Genomic DNA, 12,563 nt, shown 5'->3' on the forward strand with positions numbered 1-12,563 from the left:
GGTGGAGAAAGGACTCATTCAAGAATAGTTATCCTGGTTTTTATACTCAGAATAACATGACTTTTATTCTGGAATAAGCTGGTCGCTGGCTGCTCATCTGGAACAGGGTGCAGGGAGCGTGCCAAGCCCACAGAGGGGATGTGTCCACCTGCCCCGTAGGAAGCGGGACCACAGCCAGGCGGTGCGGTTTGCACACACCGCTGGACCCAGTGGCGACGGCATCCTCCACTACCGACCTGGGCTGGATTCAAACTGGCAGCTGAGAGGGAAGAGGAAACCATATTACATCGTTATCTCTCACCTTGCTTCCCTTTTGTAACAACCCCATCCCTCTGCAAAACAGAAAAACACACCAGGGCTTTGCAGGGAGCCCATGCACTGAGCTGGGGCCAGCCAGGGCTGGAACTTCCCTAACCAAGGGCTGTGCACAGACAAGCTGCCATTTCCCCAAACTGGGTCAAATGCAAAAGAGAAAAGCTCTGGGAACAGCAAGACTTTGTTTCCCAGCTCCGTTCCAGCCTCTGCAGGGTGGGATGCTGTTGCAGACAGGCTTTCTCCAGGCTGCAGGACCATGCTCCTGCTTGTGCACCATCCCCAGCCTTGAAACCCTGTGGTGCCACCTACTCACTTTTACCCTCATCATATAATGCCAGCGGTATGAATCAGAAATGTGTGGAGAAAGAGAGATCAAGCTTCCAAGATGGTTGATGTTGTGCTCTCCCCTTGCTCTGTGCAACTGTCCCGTCTCTTTTCGGTTTAAGCTCCTGACATCTCAATCCCAGATCTAACAGAGTGCCTGGCTGTCAGCTCTGCCTACCCTAATCCATTCATGTGGCTCCTATACGGGCTCTCGGGAGCGACGGAGGCCGTTTCTCTTCTTTTCACATCGAGAAAATTCACGAGCTGGTTTCACATTTGTTTTTCTTTCAAACTTGAGGCTTTGCAGATATTAAAATATAATCCAGGAAGAATTTGCTTTGTGAGGGAAGAGTGTGGGATCACGGAGGGGAGAGGGGTCAGTGGGGGAGCGCAGGGAGGTGGGGGTGGCAAGGAGATTTTCATTTCCCCTCTGTGTCCCATTGGGATCGAAGCTTTTACCTCCCTGCACACAATAGCGGCCAGTATGGGACCAGTTAGAGGCTTTGGGAGACTCCAGGCTCCCCTGAGCTGAGAATTCCTGTTGTCGGTAGAAATTTTAGACAGTGACCGCAGTGAAGGTAGAAGAAAAGCTCTTTGCAGGTGATAAGAACTGGAGAAGAGGGCTGGGACCATAGAGAAATGAGTAGAAAGGAGAGGAGAAAACATCTCCCCTAGTAATGAGTTGTTGTTCTTGATTAAAAAAAAAAAAAGGCAAACAAATATAATTTGTGTTATAGGTAAACAGAGAAACCGGGCAGGAAGGACAGGAAGGCAGGGCCCCATCAGAGCCCCGCGCTGCACAGGGAGGTAAACAAGAATCCTAGAAATGTGGAGAGAGGCTTAAGGTGATTGCTCAATGCGTGAGGAAATACGGGGCAAAAGCCAGATATCAGGGAGAGGAAGCTGGAAAAGGGCAGTCTGATACGAGCAATGAGGTCAGTGCTGCAAAAATAGTGCGCGAAGGCTTCCTGGAGGCAGTGAGCTGGCCAAGATGTGTCCCTGCTGCTCCTCCTGCCTCAGATGCACAGGTGGCAAAGGCTTACTAGCCTGATATTGGGTTAAAATCACTCAGTAGTGGTGAGTTCAGTCCATCGAAGGCTCCTAAGCTGCAAATCCCACTTCACAGCACCTACAGCTGAGCTTTATTCCAAGGGAGTACTTCTAGATTCACATAGCTCCACTGGCAAAGCCCCATTGGGTTGTCCTGACTGAGGCCGTCACCCAAAAAGCACGAGGAATGAGCAGCTGCATCCACTCAAAACAGTCATTTTTCTTGAACGAGCATCAAAACTGTCCCCGGTTCGCTGTCAGAGCAAGCACGAGACAGACAGACTGCCCTCCTGGCTTGGGTTTGATCTCCAGCCCCATTGCATGGTGAGTTCATATCTTCTGGACGGCGAGACGCGCTGCTGGGACAGCCGCCAGCTGACCTGCGGCCCCACCAGCGCTGGCAGCACCCTTTGTTTGGGTTCCTGATATGCCAGGGGTCTTGAAGCTTGTTTTGAGTTCATCTCAGTTTGGCAGTTTTGATGGATTCTGCCTTTCTGGTCTGGTCACAAGCACTTGGATGTTCATACTGATGTTGCTCTAAGACAAACAGCATGCATAAATCTCTGGGTGAAGCCATTGCTCCATGCTGCCCTCCCAGCACTTTGAACCCCTGGTGCCCTCACAAGCATGGAAGCCTTGATCGATGTCCGATCAAAAAAAGCAGAATGAATCTCATTTTCTTGTGAGACAAGGTCACACTCCCTGTGTGGCCATCTGGCAACAGATGGGGCTACTCCTTGGGTTGTCTTCTCTTTGCAGGAAGTCTTCCATCAACTCTTGCAATGTACAAACCTCTGTATTTCTCCAAAATGCAGTTTCAGCAGTTGGCCCTGCTGTGGCTTGTTTGGTGGGTCACTGCTTAAAACAGAGGACTTCCCATTATGGTCCACCCTACCAATCCATCCTGCTCTAAGGACACTATCTGACATGCCTCCAGCCTTATCCTCAGGATTTCACAAGGGATCTCCTATTAGGATCTTATGCAGTATTGAGTAACTTCTCTAGTTTATTTGAAATACGACTATTTTTTCCCTTAACTATAGAACGAGGGATGTCTTTCAGGAGGAAGCCGTGATTACAGTCCGTTGTGTTTGGTCAGATTTGTTTCTCAAACTCATCAGCCCTCTGGTCCTGCTGCTCTGTCTCCTCCCACGTTCCCAGTGTGTTTTTAAAAGATTGCACCAAAGTCTGACAAAAAATGTTTCTAATACCAGTGAGTTTGGGTCAGACCTTGAGCTTGAACTTGTAGAAAAACCTATTTTTCTGCCCCCGTTGCCCTGACTGCATTGACCCAGACATGGACCTGCTGCTGAGGCCAGTGGCCCTGGGGTGCTGGGGCAAAGACGGCCGTGCTGACACAAACATGTGGTTTCAGACAATTTTCCTTCCACCCTCAGGCGGGGAAGAGGATTGGGACATTCTGTGGCTGTTTGAAGCCAACGCACAGCTGATAGCATTTGCATTTGTGACAGTGTTTATTTGCATTTCTAGCAAGCTTTTGATAAAACCCAACTCCTGCCTGTGCTGCCTAAACTCCAAGGACCATGGGAACACTGGGAGGACCATCTCCCCATCTGTGAGAGGACACAGGAGGGCCAGTGACCAGCCCACTGGCCCAGCAGCACATTCAGCTGGACACACAACCCTTTCCAGGGACAAAGGGACTCGTTGAGAGAGGAAGAATCCATGTGTGGCCTACAGGAAGGAGGGGGCTGAAGAGGACTTGACTTCACCGGCAACGAGGAGGGGAGATAAGGATGGAAAATCAGATTGTTTCTAGCTCACATCTGGGCAGTCCGTGGGGAAAGGGCTATTGGATCCATGCGTGCTGTGAAGAGGCTGGAAGCTGGGGTAATTTGGGAGGGCTTCCTTCCAGGAGACCCTGTGAAGCCAGGAAGGTGATGTGACAATGACAGTGACATGAGAAGATCTGAACACAGCATACTCCATCACCACCCGCTGCCCTCCAAACTCTGCTGGATCTCATTGCAGTTGCCATTCTCAGAGCCCAGAAATTATTTTATGGGGAGCATCAAGCGCCTCACCTCGTATGAAATATCATGAATGGTAGTTGAAGAGACATGGAGAAATGACAGCACATTTCCCCTTCTACTTCAGGCACCCTCCAGCCCTGTCTACTTGCGAGGTCACCAGCAGTGAGGAGCTGCTGGGCAGAGGTGTCTGCTCACCCTCCCCAAAAGGGACCCTTCTCTGCCTGTCACCCTATAGCCATGACCCAGTTTCACTGGGGCATTTCTCAGCCCCGGGCTTTTTCCTTTTTGTCTCCTCTCTCACCATTCCCCTCCCTCCCCTTTGGCACCGGTATTTGATATTTACTTTCAGGCTGGGAGGGACAGAGGAGGCTTTTCCTTGTGTGCCCCCACATTGTTCCACATTGGTATTTGGGAACAAGTGTGACATTCAGGGGAGCTGGAGAGGACAAAGCCTGCCTGGAGGTAATCATACCACAGGCGGGCATATCGGGTATCTGTGGACACAGGGCATCCGAGAGCTTTTGACTGTGTCTTTTTTAGGAAGAGCTTTCTCAGCCTCGGTATCTCTCAGATTAGGTTTTGTCCCCAGAGGAGCCTGTTGTGCCTCCATTGTAGCGCAGCTGTGGGAACCCGCGGCATGGCTCAGCACCGGAGCGGCAGGACAATGCCGAAAGGCACCGGTGCTCCTGACCTATCCGATGGGCGGCTCTTCTGCAGTCCAGAGGGACCGATCTCTAACGAGGAGATTGTGTCGACATCTGCTTCCCGGCGCTTTCTCTTCTGTGCTCAGATGTCCTCAAAAGAGCAGGTATGGATGGAAGCCCTGTGCCTTTGGCAAGCATCCCTGAGCCTGTGCATGGAAATGGAGAGGGTGAGGTACACACGTATACATGCACAGCTGGGGAATGGATGGTGACTGGCACACTGTTATACATACAAATACAGGTTTGTGCCTTGCATATGCAAGAAGGAGGCAACAAAATGAAATCATGCCATCATCCCTGGCTCTGCCAGGACACTGGGTGGGCAGCAACAACCTCAAAAACTCAGCAATGAATGGGGATATTCAAAGGGAAGCCCAGGGCTCTCTCTGTTTCCTCCCATCCATGCACCTTTTGGCATGGTCTGGAAGAGCTGGCCCTGCGCACAGAGCACTCACAGCCTCTTGCAAAAAGTGGGAGACACTTGCTTATCTGACTCCAGCTATCTCCTCCACTTCAGGATTTGCAGGAGTGTGATGCTAAATGCTTCCCAGAGACACAGGAAGGGATATATATCCTCAGTCTCTGCTGTCGGGTGTCCCGTCCAAGGATGTCCAGCCCTGTCCAGCCTTGACAGAGCCTGGCTGCTCCATGACCCTGCCTGTCTGGGATGGGATGACATCTAGAGCACTGACAAGTCCAAGGAGACTGCTGTGTCTCTTCTTCTCGAAGAAATCAGCACCCGCCCCTCCCCAGTCCCATTAAAATGCCTGATTTAGTACAGATGCTAATGGCGTTTATTCCATGTAAAGCCACTTCTGGCTCCTCTCTGCTGAGGAGCTGCGTAACCCTGGTGAAGCCTCGCTGATATAAACCAGCCATTGAGTGATCCCTTATCTCCAGCCTTCTCGTGCTGACTGATCAGTTCCTCCTTCTTCTCTCGGCTGAGCCTCTGGACTTTTCATCACTTCTAAAATCCTGGCCCAATAAAACATCAAAGCATTTGAACATGAATGGGACTGTTTACTTGCTTTAACCTAAACATGGGATGTAGTTGGATCAAGACCTTTCTCTTCCTGCCCACTGCTTCCTCTTCCAGTGTCCTGGCTGCTCTCCGCGGCATCATCTGTGGTTTCTCTCTGTTACGGTGCAATGTCATGGAGAATTTGCAGTTTCTCATTTGTGACGCTCTGGTTTTGCCTAAGGTGACAAATGACCTCCTCCCTTAGCGATAAACCAATTTACTCATCCCAGCTGCATCTGCTGGTAAGTCACAGTCTGCCCTCAGAGCCGAGGCTTTCGGTTCTGCTCAGCATCTGCACTACAGCTGTTTGCCATTGACTTTCCCCTGTTGTCTTTAGCACCCAGACACTCGCGTCCTATTGCACTTCAGCTCATTGCGTTTCCTTTTTGTTATTCTCAGTTCTCTAAACCAAGCTGGCTCCTTTCTGTGTCTTCTGGGAAGAGGAATCCTCTGCCAGGTTGTGAGAAGCCCTTCATGGCTTAGTGTGATTGAGCACGTTGAGTTTGGCAGGAAACCACGAGCATTTCTGGAGATGATGGGACACACAGGTGGGAGATGCTGCTAGGGTGACTGCCATCAGGATGGGGATGTGACCTGCTGCTGTGTCCCTGGACAGGGAGGGATGTTCTTGGATGTGCAGGAATGTCCGTGCAGCAGCTGGGAAGCACAGCAGCGAGGCCAGCAAAAGGCTGGTCTCTCCCGAGCTGCCTCGGCACACATGAGCCTGCAGCCCATCAGACGTGGCCCTGACCGAGGTGTCTGGGAGCGGGTCCAGGCTTACGCGAGTCGGGACGGCTGCCGAACACATGCATCCTCCGTGCAAGGAAAAGATGTCTTAGCAAGGATACAAAGCACACGATGGGCAGGTCCCTGGATGGAGCCACTTCCCTCCAGCACATCTGGAAAATTGCTCCCATCCTCTAGTAAACAGGCTTGCAGAGGAAGATCTGTGCTAGTGTTGTCCTCCCTTTGGGACGTGGTGGAGCCAAGGTAGGACAATCCAGCGAGATGGGAGGATATAGGCTCTCCTAGAATAACTTACAGCTGTCCTGGAAGCTTGGAGACCTGGGGGGCTGAGAAGCACGTTGGCAAAGTCACAGATTTCATCAGTTTTCTTTATTCTTGTAAAAGGACCAGGGGAAGACACAGTTTCCACAGGACAGCAGGGATGATGTAGGTCCATCTGGAGTCCCTGGTGACTTCAGACTTTTCTCCCACCTCCAGGGACCCAGAGGAATGACAGTGCAGGTGGGTCTCCAGGCCAGGCTCAGGAGAAAGCCTGGAGGAGCCAGTACAGCTGATCCTCCTCCTCCTGAGCACAGGATGTTGCAGGAACCCTCAGCGATGTGGGATCTTCAAAAATCATCATATACCATCCTGAATCACTGAGGATGGGTTATTGTTTTAGGAGGCTAGGGAGAAAAGAAGTGGTGTCATGGTCTGAAGTCCTCCAAGTCGGGGGAAAGGATCCAAGACAAGGACCTCAGGTCCTCAACTGTGGGGCAGAAATTTGGGAGAGGAAAGGCCTATTTCTGGGAGAAGTGGTGAGAAAGTGCTGTAGTGCTTGAAGAGCAAAAGGCAGGGTTTGCTTAAATCTCTGGTAATGATAATTATGTCACAGCTGCTGAGGAGACAGCACAGAGCAATTTTGTCAGAGATTGCAAGCCCAGATATGGATAAATAGAGAAGTTTAACTCTCCCTTCAGAGAGGGATGAGCAAGGAGGTTGTTCTCCAGCATAGACAGATGTGGAGCCCTGTGTTACCTCCAGGCACTACAGATAGATGTCACACGTGACAGAAAGTGAACCGGAGGCAATGATTCATGGCACATCAAATGTGATGCTGAGGTCCCGCTCCAGGACTGTGCCCCAGTCTTGCCCAGCAGCACCAGACATGGAAACCTTTTGCATACTGGAAGAAGACTCCTCTTAGGAAACCAGGAGCTTGCTAAGTTCAGCTCTGGTTACAGCCTTAAACCATCAGGTCATAGATCTTTCTTGTGGTATCTTTAGCAATGGTGTTTTCCACCAAACACCTTGCTCAGGAGCGTGGTAAATGTGGCAGCTGTATTTGGGGGTGTATCTCACTGCTGTGGGAAGTGCAGCCCCAGAACAGCCCTCAGGCCATATTTGGGAGCCCGGCATTGTGGCCCTGGAGAGGTGACAAAAGATGTGACTTTTCCAGCCTACCCAAAGCCTCTTCCAGAAGGATGTCCCAGTGTTTTCCAGTTGAGTGTCCCTGGGCAGCATGATGAGGTAGGCAACACCAAAGACATGGCTCTGGATGTGCCCACCTTCCTTCCAGTGAGGTGACATGCCCAGGCAGGTTGACCAAAGTCACAGAGGTCTCTTGTCTCTGCACTGATGCCTGCGCACTCCGTGTCATGACAGCCAGGAGGTCCCAGTGCCGCTCTATAGCTGGGAGAGTGGTCCCCTGGCAGAGCAATGCTGGGTGACAACCTGTGAGCTAAGGACTCTGGGTGAAGGGCTCAGCACGGAGCTCTGGAGGCTTTAAGAAAAACCAAACCACGTACAGAAGCCTGCTTAGACTGAGCATTTCAGAGCTCTCCCAGGCACCTCTTTCCTGTCCCTCTCCCTCCCCCTCCAAGAAGCTCAGCCCTGTCTCCTGCAAAATCTCCAAATGACAAAAGGCTCTTTGGGGCTCAGCATCAGCCACAGCTCATCGCCTGCCTGCCTGGCCACACGGATGGAGGACAGAACCATCTGCTCTAAGGCAAATGAACCCCGTGGCCAGATGCTCTGCTTTGCTAAGGAGGCTGTAAAAGCCTTGGACCCGGTTCATGGGAACCGCTTCACTCTCCCCCGCCTCCTCCTCCCACACGCATTAACCTCTTTACTGCCACTGATGTCTTTATAGCAACATCTGAGGGAGGAGAAGGTGGTGGGTGAGAAGGCACGGGGGCGGAGAGGCAGGATGCTGAGGAGGTGTGCTGGGAGCTTGCCTGACACGGTGGTGTGAAGTTTGCCATCCTTCCTTCCCTCTTTGGGAAGGTGAGTAATGAGAAGCACTTCCCGGCAGGGAGGCCGCAGGCAGCACGGGACCGGGTGTGGAGACACCGCAGGGCTGGAAGGAGGAGGTGGCGGGATTGGCACTTGCTTTGGAAGTGTCCCTGCGGGGGTTTGCTTTCCCTCACTGCTGATTCCCACAAGCTGACCGAGCCCCATCCCTCAAAGGTTTCCACAAACCATCCTGATGGTCCCCATCCTTCAGGCAGCAGCGAAAGCACCGGGTGCTTGCTCCAGGTGCATTGGCTCTGGCGGAGAGGAGACATCGCAGCTGCTGCCAGGTTGCTGTGGCTGTGGTCCCCATCACAGCCCACCCCTGCACTGGTCACCCCCCAGCTTGCTGTTGGGAGAGGGGGACACAGTCTGAGTCTGTGGGGGTCTGCGGGGGTCTGCCCCACCGGTCACAGCTGACATCCTGCCTGCACAGTGTAGCTAGCAATAGTATACCTTTGCAACAGCGTACGACATACATTTGCACCAAACAGCAAGGTTCTAGGGGAGACAGGGACCTACCAGGTAGTTCTTGGGAAGAAGCCACGTAACTTCTCTATTGCCCCTATTCCTGCCAGTGACAGAAAGAAGGTATCAGTCCTATTTGGCAAGGTGTTTCCATGTAGCACCCCAGTTTTGGGCAGGGCTGACAAGTGTCTGGACTATGGGGATGTGCCACCTGTGTGCTGCTCAGTGCTACAAAGCCCACGACATAGCAGGTCAGCCACTGCTGATCCAGGCTGGATCCAGCCCTCCCACCAGGACAGGGAGGCTTTCCACATAGTAACAGCCACAGGGCGATGCAGTTTCTACGGCAGCACCGCATCTGCCTCTCTCCTACCTCCCCTATGCACTTTCTGTCCATCTAAATTCATTCCCAGTCACCCAGGCCACCAAGGGTTAACAGGTGGGCTGTCTAAGTGGGGGGGTCAGGAACTGGGGATATCACAGGTGGGATTCGAGCTTGCAAGGCATGGTGGCCTGCTGGAAAAGACCTTGACTATTGAACCCTGAAAAATCTCCTCCTTCCTACCAGAGCCTTCCTCGCCCTGGTTCCCACAGGGCTCCTCCGCCGCCCCACACCTCTGGGAAGGTCACACGCCGCTGCTGTATCTTGCCCGGCGCAGTGGGAATCCGATTAACAACCGGCCCCCGGCCCTGGGATTGGGCAACGATGGGTGAGAGAAGGGCCCCGCGCCTGGAGAAGAGCTTTCCCACACTCTGTCCCCGCTCGTCGGCGACAGCGGAGGAAATCGTCCATATCTAAATGTGTCCTGATAGCTGCGCTAATCTAGGGCTGAATGTGCAGCTCGGGGTGGGCAGCATTAGCGCAACACATGGCCCATATTCAGCTCACACAAAGGGCCATATTCTTCCTCACCCTGTTCGGGCTTCACATGCTCGAGTGGAAAAACAGAGAGATGCCAGGGGTGAGGGAAGAGGGGAGACCGTTGAGATGGAGCAGCTGGATCCCCTCGGGGACGCGGGGGGATTTCTGACCCCAGGAAACGTTTGCTCTTCACCCAGTGCCCCACCAGACAGACAGGACTGCAATGCTGCATTCTCAGCTCCTGAAATTTGGCAGAGAGAAGGGAAAAATGAGGTTTCCTAAGCAGCAGATGGGTATCTGGGATGGCTGCACAGCAAATTCCATCCCTGGTTCACAGGGGTGCCCTGCTGGATGGGGTTTCTCCACTCGCTCTCCACACCAAAAAAATACCAAGGGGAGAAAAGTTGGCAAGATGTAAAAAAAATGTCAGTTCAGCTCAACCTGAAACATCCTTCCAACCAAACCCACAATGTTTTCTTCCCTTTTGGGGGTCTTTTTTTGCACCTTTTTAACCCTTCTTCTCCTTTTGGCTCACAGCACTGTTCAAATAGGAAAAGCTGTTTTGAAATAAAGAAGCAAAAAAAAAAAAGTTTTGTTTTGAAAAAATGTTGAAATGAGATGTTTCAACATCTTCCAAATGATCTCCCTCACTTGTTTTGGCCAAAGCCCTGCATTTGCATTTGACCTGGATTTGCACATTGTTGGTTCCCCACAAAAGGGCACATTTTTTGCTGAACTCAGTCCTGTTCACCAACGAGCAGCTCAGCTCCAGGGCCAAGCTTTGTAAGCAGAATTTTTCAAAACTATGGACTGAGTAGTTGGTCTGAATAAAGGTGAAGATCTTCTTCTCCAAAGGACCTTAAAATGCGCCTTTTTGCCCCACAAAGTTCCCCTTTCCTGTTCCTCCTTTTTCTGCACTGTCTCTTCTCTTTTTGCCTCCATGCTTAGACCAACCTCTCACCTAATAGTCTTCCTTTCACAAACTCCCTCTTTTGGGTCATTTAGTGAGTCAATGTTGCTGCCGGCCTTGGATGCAATTCTTGGAGCCCTGGAGAACCCAAAACCATAAAGCTCAACTCCATGATGGGGTAATCCCCACTTGGGGACCATTGTAGGCTAAAGGAGAAACTCTCCAGCCCTGGATAAGGGGAAACCTCTCTTTGGGAAAGAGATGCTCCAACCCTGCCCCCCGTTTCCCAAGCCTTGGGGATGCCTCGGGGCTGGGTGCGAGGGAACAGCAAGGCGGATGCGCTTGCACATGCAGGGATGCCCTTGCCTAATGACCCTTCAGCTCACATTAGTAGCAAAGTCCCCACCCTTGCTTGGAGCTGGTCATGCAGTTCCCCATCACCTCCCCACTCTGCCACCAGTGGGATGAGTTTCTTCCTCCTTGCTGCGGACTGGTTCTTTCGCATTGGGGTCAGTGGATGCCAATGGGAAAGAAAATCCCCATGCCTGCAGCTGGGAAAGCAGTGACCTTCCCTGATTTCCACTGGGAAGGGTGGGGAGTGAGGGGAGGCAGCTCTTCTGTGCCTGGCAGATCCTCCACCGTTCTCTTTCTGGGCCCTGTCGAAATCTGCTTGTTTTAACTTGTCTGTATGTCTCACTGGGGAGATGGGCTGGAAAACACAAGGCAGATCCAAGCAGCTTTCTCCACGGGGAAAGCTTTCAGCACGTAATAGTCTGGGGCTTGTTTGATGCCTGGTGTAAGATGCAGCTGAATAAAACCACGTAGAAGGAGCTTCAGTAGTAAAGGGCATCTCAAGAAACAAGCAGTCTTTTCTTCCCTCTCCCGCTACAGAAGCTGCCTGGGAGATGCTGTGTGTGCAGGGAGAGGGGCTGGTTCCCATTTCATCTCAGGATGAAGGCTGCCACTATAAATGAAAGTATTTAATTCCTCTTATTCGTGCCCGGTTGCTATGGAGACAACAGTTTAATTAACCACAATGCTGATGCCCTGCACGCCACAAAGCTGCCCAGGAAAATATTAGGGTTGTCTCTATACATCAGTCCTGTGTTTACTTCTCAATTTTACTCACTTCCAGAACTTGCCAAAAGTACTCACTGGGCACGTGGTACGACCTGGCGTCATCGGCGTACAAGCCATGATCGCGCTTCCCGCAAGGGACGGACCGGGAGGGCAGGAGCTACCGAAACCAGATTCCTTGCTACGATGCGCAGGCTGGATGGAAAAACACAAACACATAGGGAATTTCCAGAGAAGAAAGGGGAGAGACCCACCCTATTTAGTCTTCCAAGGACTTCACTTGGAAAACCCACAGAGATACGGCTCGTGCGATCTCATTTACTTCTGTCTTGTGGACTGCGGCTTGGCTGGAGGCCATGGAGTGGGTGCAGAAGGCGCCTGCACATCTCACCCATGCAATGTTGGCTCCTGAGGCAGCCTCCACCAGACCCCGTGGCAACCTTTGCAAGGAGCTGGGCTTAGAAGGGCTTTGACCTTCCTGTCGGAGACCTACTGGGATATTTCCATCACCTGCAGTCTGTAGTTGAGGGCTGAAGCTGCTCTGCTCTAAGCCCCTACCCCCTCGCAGTCCCTCCCTGGTGGGGAGCACCAGGGCGAATCTGTTGGGAACGCTGCCTGCATGGCGGGAGGTTTGCAGACCCCTCACCGTACCCTGAATTTCTCCAACTCCTCATTTCCAGGGGTGCAGCGGCCCCCAGGAGCTGCACAGGGACTGGGGAGAGACCTGCGGCAGGGAGCTGGCACAAGCACAGGAAATCCAGCTGTCAAGAAGACTCCAGCGTGCTCACCCATCCCTGCCTCCCGGCACCTTTTTCTGGTG

General features: G+C 52.2%; 1 long non-coding RNA gene across 1 annotated transcript; it reads left to right on the top strand.

Moving 5' to 3' along the window:
- The first annotated feature begins 1,060 nt into the window (after positions 1-1,060).
- Positions 1,061-5,398, top strand: LOC139829130 (uncharacterized). Its single transcript, XR_011741422.1, has 2 exons — positions 1,061-4,491; positions 4,905-5,398. It is a non-coding gene; the product is annotated as an uncharacterized lncRNA (long non-coding RNA).
- The last annotated feature ends 7,165 nt before the right edge of the window (positions 5,399-12,563 follow it).

The sequence above is a fragment of the Patagioenas fasciata genome, chromosome 15 (genome assembly GCF_037038585.1).
Source record: "Patagioenas fasciata isolate bPatFas1 chromosome 15, bPatFas1.hap1, whole genome shotgun sequence".
NCBI lineage: Eukaryota > Metazoa > Chordata > Aves > Columbiformes > Columbidae > Patagioenas > Patagioenas fasciata.